The following is an 8,389-nucleotide window of genomic DNA, read 5'->3' as shown; positions in this document are numbered from 1 at the left end:
AATAATTTTAAAACGTCCATTAAATTCCTATCACGTGCAAATGCTAGTGTTTTATGCATTGGATTCGGATAGTACTTCTCCAACTGTAATGTGGATACAAAGCTCCTGTGGGAGGTGGGGACAGTGGCCTGTTAAATTGCAGGTTATAATCTCTGCAGACCCGGTTGGGGTGCAGTCCCAGACCTCCTAGTTCTGATAGATGATACAAGTACTATTGACCCCCAACTGCACATTGACTAGTATGGCTGTAGAAGGCACTGGACACTGTGGCCCAGGCTGACCTGGAATTCACTGTGGAGTCTCAGGGTGGCCTCGAACTCACGGCGATCCTCCTACCTCTGCCTCCCGAGTGCTGGGATCAAAGGCATGCGCCACCACGCCCGGCTTAAAAATGTGTATCTTAAAATACTAACTAATTCTCCAAGGTGGACAAAAGCTATGATACACACCCCCAAAGAAGGATCTAGTTAATCTGTATGTGAGGGCTTTCACTATCACTAAATGTGAATGGGAAGAAAAGTCATCAGCCAGGAATCCATACTGTGGGCTCTAGCCAGCTGCAGCCAAGACAATGCCCCTGATCCTATTGTGGGAAGGGTAATGATAGCCCTTGTGTGAAGATTAAGTGATCTAATGCATGAGTTAGCTTTTTTGTTTGTTTTTGAGACAGTCTTGCTAGGTATCTCTGCCTGGTTGTGAAAACATGGCAATCTTTCTTTCTGTCTCTGCTCCCTGAGTACTGGGATTACAGGTGTGCAGCACCAGGACTGTCTGAACGGGCTTTCAAAAAAATGTTTTATTGTATATATGTAAATACAATGATTGTTAAGGGGAGGTAAGATGATGGAGAATGGAATTTCAAAGGAGAAAGTGTGTGTGGGGGGGGAGGGAATTAACACGGGATTTTTTTTTTTATAATTTTTATTTATTTATTTATTTGAGAGCGACAGACACAGAGAGAAAGACAGATAGAGGGAGAGAGAGAGAGAGAGAGTGGGCGCGCCAGGGCTTCCAGCCTCTGCAAACGAACTCCAGACGCGTGCGCCCCCTTGTGCATCTGGCTAACGTGGGACCTGGGGAACCGAGCCTCGAACCGGGGTCCTTAGGCTTCACAGGCAAGCGCTTAACCGCTAAGCCATCTCTCCAGCCCAACACGGGATTTTTTTATAATCATGGAAAATGCTAATAAAAATTTAAAAAAATGTTTTTAAATTTTTTTTATTTATTAGAGAGAGAGAGAGAGAGAGAGGCAGGGAGAGAGAGAATGGGCACACCAGGGCCTCCAGCCACTGCAAATGAACTCCAGACGCATGCGCCCCCTTGTGCATTTGGCTTACGTGGATCCTGGGGAATCGAAACAAGGTCCTTTGGCTTTGCAGGCAAATGCCTTAACCCAGCTCTCCAACCCCCCAAATTTGTAAAAAATATGTTATTTTTATTTATTTATTTGAGAGATGGAGAGAGAGAAAGAAGGAGATAGAAAGAGACAGGCAAATAGAGAACAAATGAGCTTGCCAGGGTCTTCAGCCGCTGCAAACAAACTCCAGACACATGCATCACCTTGTGCATCTGACTTACATGGGTCCTGGGGAATCAAACCTAGGTCCTTTGGCTTTGCAGGCAAACACATTAACCACAAAGCCATCTCTCCAGCCCTCAAAATTTTTAAGTGAGGTAGGCATGATAATATGCACTTGTAATCCCAGCATTTGGGAGGTAGAGGCACCAGGAGCATGAGTTCTAAGTCATCCTCAGCTACATAGGGAGTTTGATACCAGCTTGAGTTACATGACACTTCATCTTGAAAACAAACAAAAACTATAAAATGAGATGGACATGGTGACAGATGTTTGTAATTCCAGCACTTGGAAAGTTGAGACAGGAGGATTCCCAAGAGTTCAGGTTAGCCTGGGCTACACAGTGAGACTCTGTTTCACAAAACAAACATAGAAAATAAAACAACAAACAAAAAGTTAAGAATGGTGGTATATGTCTGTAATCCTAGAACTCAGGAGGATCAGGAGTTTAAGGCCAGCCTTGGCTACATAATGAGTTCCAGTATATGAGACCGTCTCAAAAAAAAACGGTATGAAGTTAGGTTCTAGAAATGAGATGAATCAAGTCTACAGACTTCATGCAAGAGGTAGATCCCTAGCCAGGAAGTCAGTGTGAGTTGAATAATGGCAGAGATGGCAACAAGGGAAGGAGGGAGGATGTCATAAGTGTAAAGGATAGATGATTGTAAAATGACAATACCTAGTGTGCACCATATACTTATTATTTTTGCTTTATCTCCCCACCCTAAGAGTGTGAGGCCCTAGAAGCAGGGGGCCAGGGATAGGAGCCAGGGACACAACAGTTGAGTCCACCACAGCAAAGTTCCTCTGAGATTCAAATTCTTGCAGTTAAACATATTTCACTATGGAATTGGGATTCTATTGAGAAGCAGTGTTCCAAGCTCCCACTCTCTTCCTATCGCCTCTCTTCTCTTCTCTCCCTTTCTTCCCTCCCTCCCTCTCTCCCTCTCTCTCTCTTTTGATCGGTTAGTTAAGCTGCAGTCCACCAGATCTCTCTCCATTTTACCTCACTGATTGTTCACTGTGGGGTGATCTACTCAGTCCTTTGGCTACTCACTTCCAACAACCACTTACACAATGTGTAACCTTTGCTGATGAGTTTGCTTACATTTGTGTTACACTGGGGATTACAAAATGGCAACTCTAATTCTATCATTAAGGACAGTGCAGGAATGTAGCCAGCATGTTTCTGTAAATGAGAACTTTCTCTTTCTTCCCTTTTCCTCTCTCTCAGGCCCACAGGCTAAAGCAATTGTGTGTGTGTGTGTGTGTGTGTGTGTGTGTGTGTGTGTGTTGCAGGAAACTAAGGTCACCCAGAGATGGTACCAGAGATACAGTAGAGAATCAGAAAATTGATTCACGTTGACATGGGCTCAGGGGCATAACTCCAAAGCCTGAGTCCTGAGCTGTGACAGCTGAGGGGTTTTATAGACAGTATGGCAGGCAGTCTGACATCATCTTGAATTCATTATGCTATTGGTGGGTTATAAATTTCTAATGTTACATGATTTGGGGACACAAACACAAAATTCCTTAGTGAGTGTTAAGAAAATACAAATGCAGAACAGAAAACTGCTTGTTCAGGGCTGTTTGTGTCTATGGCTGCAGTAACCAGAAAACACACAAGCAGGGTGCAGCTGCATAGATAGAGAGGAGACAGGTTCATGCTGTCTCCCTGGTAAAGCTTGTACAATAGAAACTGTGTTTTAGAGTATCATCTGGGTCTGGTTTCTTTGTTAAATTTCACATATGTATGTATGTATGTATGTATGTATGTATGTATGTATGTATGGGCCCAGGCTGGAAATACAGTAGTGTGCTATGGCTTCAGGCTTTAAAAATTTTTTTGTTTGTTTGTTTATTTGAGAGTGACAGACAGAGAGAAAGAGGGGAAGAGAATGGGCACGCCAGGGCCACCAGCCACTGCAAACGAACTCTAGATGTGTGCACCCCCTTGTGCATCTGGCTAACGTGGGTTCTGGGGAATTGAGCCTCAAACTGGGGTCCACAGGCTTCACAGGCAAGTGCTTAACCTCTAAGCCACCTCTCCAGCCCAACTTCAGGCTTTTTATCTGGGGTCTGAGGATCGAAGTCGGGAACTCCAGCTGGAATGGCAAGCAAACACTGTATCCACCGGACCATCTCTTCAGCCCATCTTTATAATTTTTAAATGGCTACTCAGTATATCACCAAATGAAGCTGAGCATGGTGGTGCATGCTTTTAATCCCAGCACTGGGGAGGCAGAGATGGGAGGATTATCTTCCTAGAGTTCGAGGTCACCCTGATACTACATAGGGAATTCCAGGTCAGCCTGGACTAGAGTGAGACCTTATGTCGAAAAAACAAACAAACAAACATACAAACAAACCCCAAACAAGCAATATGTCATCAAATGAATGTAGTTTGATTTAGTACATTAAATTATGTTAAGCACTTAGGCTAGTTCCAGTCTCCTTTCTAATCTACTCTGTAACAAGAGTCTTTATGCAGATGTCTTCCTACCTGAGGAGTCTTTATTTTGGTGCCTGTATGAGTCAGGGTTCTTTAGAGGCGCAGAAGTGACAGAATGATACATTGTAAAGGGGATTTGTTAGACTGGCTCACAGGTTCCAACTTGGGCAGCCAGTGGCTGCTGGCAGGCTGGAGAGTCTGAGAACCCTGCAATCCTCAGTCTATGAGTCACAAATTCACCTCTTGTTGACTTGACACCAAACTACAGCACCATGTGCCATGCTTAATTTCCAAATGAAGATAATAACAAGGTCAGAATTACATGTACAACTGGAAACACAGTATTTTCTCTCCCCCACTCCAATACATTGGAAAAGTCCCTTGAGGAATGCTTAGTATCTAGTATCCCATACTTTTAAGTATAGTAACATAGGTTTAATAATACTTAAGGCTGGGCATGGTGGCATGTGCCTTTAGTCCCAGCACTTGGGAGGCAGAGGTAGGAGGATCGCCATGAGTTCAAGGCCACCCTGAGACTATATAGTGAATTCCAGGTCAGCCTGGGCTAGAGTGAGACCCTATGTCAAAAACAAAAACAAAAAAATAATAACATGTAAGTACTGACATTATCTCAATTGGTATTATGTTACAAAATAAACAGAAGAAAAAAAACACACAAGAACTTTAATAACTAGGGCAGAAACACTCATGGCAACTGCAATGCTCATTTCTGTAACTGGCCACATGGCCTTAGCTGGTGTTTGTAACTATCTTCTTCTACTAGCATTCTGTATTTCCTCCACCCCTCAGCAAGCCCCTCAGCAGAGCCACACCTTCACTCCTGTAGTGTTTGGGCCATTTATCACCCTGCATTGATTGAATGCTTTTAGTTTCCCATTGCCCTGGATCACAAGGAACCCTAAAGGATCTCCTGCACTCTCAGCATACTCTTCCTTACCATTGTGGAGGTGCAGTCCAATTTCCCCCCAGCAGTCTGGATCAACCACCCCTGTTAACACTGTAACTTCCTGGCCCGTTGACTGAAGGACACTAGGAGCCCAAAGTGACCAGGGGGAAGTCTTAGTTTCCAGTTCAATGGAATATTCATTGTGCTTCTTCTTTTTTTTTTTTTTTTAAATTTTTATTTGAGAGCGACAGACACAGAGAGAAAGACAGATAGAGGGAGAGAGAGAGAATGGGCGCGCCAGGGCTTCCAGCCTCTGCAAACGAACTCCAGACGCGTGCGCCCCCTTGTGCATCTGGCTAACGTGGGACCTGGGGAACCGAGCCTCGAGCCGGGTTCCTTAGGCTTCACAGGCAAGTGCTTAACCGCTAAGCCATCTCTCCAGCCCTCATTGTGCTTCTTATCAGACTGATTAACCCCCTCTGAAACCAAGACTTCCAGACCAGTCGAGCATACAGTTGTAGGAACAGGAAGCGAAAATTTGGCTAGTGAGTCACTAAAGGTGATTATGGACGGTACCATTTCCACCTCTTCATTCCTGCACTGTGAAGCCTGGCTTTAGGAGAAAGAACACTATATATTGAGCACTGCTTCAGAGCACATACAACCTCATGGAGAACCCTGGCCCATCCCTGTGTCTTTAAAAGGCCATTCCACAGTTCTATAAAACCAACTGCTTCATGATGGTGGGAAACGTGGCAAGATCAGCAAATTCCGTAGGCATGTGTCCCCCTGCTGCACCTCCTTGGCTGCGAAGTGAGTTCCTCCATCAGAAGCAATGCTGTGTGGAATGCATTGACATGATAAGGCATTCTGTTAATCCACACATGATAGTTTGGGCAGAATCCTTGTATGCAGGAAAGGCAAGTCCATACACAACCTAGGCATCTATTCCAGTAAGGGCAAAATGGTGCTCTTTTCATGGTGGAAGTGGTCTAATGCAGTCCACCTGCCACCAGGTTGGTGGCTGATTACCCTACAGTACCATGCAGGGTCCCATGTTGGTCTCTGCTGCTGGTATACCTGGCACTCAGCCACAGCAATACAAGGTCAGCTTTCATGAGTGGAAGTCCTTATTGATGAGCCCACATATGTCTTCCATTCCTCTGGTCAGGGGTCCACTGGGCAATGGCAGAGTCTGCTTGGGAAAGTGGTGACTACCATTCACAAAATGGGTCATTTTATCTATTTGATTATTAAAGGATTCTGCTCTGCTTACCTTTCAATGAGCATTTATATAGGACACAAGTTTCTTTACATCTTTTGCCCATTTACAAAGATCTATTCATATACCTCCTCCCTAAATGAATTTCTCACCAATTTTCCAATCGTGTTCCTTCCAAGTCCTTGACCATCCAACTACAACCCATGAATCATGGTATATTTGCACATTTGGCCATTTTACCTTCTAGGCAAAATGCACAGCCATGTGCACTGCCTGAAATTTTGCCCATTGTGAAGACTTTCCTTTGCCACTGTCCTTTGTGGTTTTCCCAGGAAGGCGCTATAATGCTGTAGCTGTCCACTCTGGGAGGTGCCTGCCCAGCACACTGAACCACCACGTCTGCCTCATTCGGTTCTCCATGGTGGCATTAACCTCTGCAATCCCTCCAGGAATATGATCTTGTTTTTGGCTCACTATGTTCCCTTGTAAAGATAGCTCTAGTGACTTCTATGGCCTTTCCAACCATAATAGATCAGGGAACCAGTGTGTATGGGAGAGACATTGATACTGAAACTTTTCAGTGGCTGGGGAGATTGCACAGTGGTTAGGTGCTTGCTTGCAAAGCCTGTTGATCAACGCCTCAGCACCCATGCAAAGCCAGATGCACAATACAGTGCATTTGACTGGAGTTTGTTTGCAATGGTAGGAAGCTCTGTCATACCCATTCTGTCTCAAATAAATAAAATAAAATATTTTTTAAAACTTTTGTAATTGTAGTGGGGTCCTTCCTCAAGGGAATATGACTTCCCCTTCAGTTGATGGATACTGGGTCTATATACTAGTTAATGTCTGGATTTGTTAAGGGCCATGATCCTCTGTTGCTATAATTCAAAGTACCCTTTATTCATTTTCTCCAGAACTTTTCTGCTCATGTAGATTAAACAGGAATTTATGTAGTAGTCTTCCTATCTACTTCACCTCCGGAAGCATCACCATTAATTAGCTAGAGCCAAAGGTGTACACAGTCAGGCCATTATAAACATTGCTTTGCCTATGTTGTCCATTAGGGTGAGTGCAGTCACCTTTGGCAATTCAAGTTGTTATATGGGGTCAGTCAGACTCACTGCATAGAAGCCATCTAACTCAGCAACTATAAACTTCCATTGTAAAGGCTGGTATGCAGGGAAGAGCAATGACTGAGCTCTTCAAGTATGTTGCTGCTCCTCTCACAAATCTATTTCTTTGTATCTTAGTGAAAGGCACATCTTCTGGACCCTCCCAGGGTAGAAGATAGGGTTTTCCACAACATACCCACTGTAGCATTCTAATTTTCCTGAGCCTTTGAATCCCTTTATCAACATTAGGCCAAGCTCCAGCTTATCGTGGGAATGCCATGTGTAGTTCCCATGCTCCCACAGTGAGGTGAGAGGGAGAGGAGGAAGAAACTCTGGAGGCTCAGGCCAGCTATCCCCGTATACGCAGCACTGAACAAGAGATCCCGCCTCAAACAAGGTCAAAGGTAAGGAGCAATACCTGTAATTGTCCTGTAATTGACCTGCACATGTGCACCGTGTGCCCCTCACACACATGAACATACACAGACACATCATGCACACAAAGATTAAAAATATAAAACTAAAACAAATAATAGTTCTTTTTTGCCTGTTTACTTCTCTTGAACTTCCAGGTCCCTGTTCTGCTAATTCCTCCTTGTCTCAGTCCTGTGGGGCTGAGATTAGGGGGACCCCTACTTACTCGCACATGGGTTCCCTACCCCCTCCTGTCTTCCACATGGCAGGAGCTCTCTGTATTTTCTCCCCTTCATCTAATAAGGTCTCACTAAACCTTAAAATAAATAAGTAAAATGACCCTCTTTTGGGTTTCTCGCCTTTCTCACGTCACAGTCTCATTTCCCCCCTTAACCATAAAACTCGTACACAACCCAAGGCTTCATCGCGAGTCTTCCCTTTTCTCACTGGGCACCGAGTGAAGTGTCTTCATTCCTGTTTCCTGACTTTGGGTTCTGAGGCCTGCTCTGGGCTCTTGATCCTTCCGAGTTTGCTTTTTTGTATTTGTTCCTTATCTCTTGTCTCCAGCTTTGGGGTGAGGCGATCAAAATCCAGCAGGGTAAATACCAAACTCTGACACTTCCGGCCTCTGGGACCCATGATGGAATCATCTGGGCTCCCAAGGCTTGGGTAGAGACTCCTCCACCTTGGGTAGCCCCACTC

The sequence above is a fragment of the Jaculus jaculus genome, chromosome 8 (genome assembly GCF_020740685.1).
Source record: "Jaculus jaculus isolate mJacJac1 chromosome 8, mJacJac1.mat.Y.cur, whole genome shotgun sequence".
Classification (NCBI taxonomy): Eukaryota; Metazoa; Chordata; class Mammalia; order Rodentia; family Dipodidae; genus Jaculus; species Jaculus jaculus.
This window is presented reverse-complemented; position numbering follows the sequence as displayed.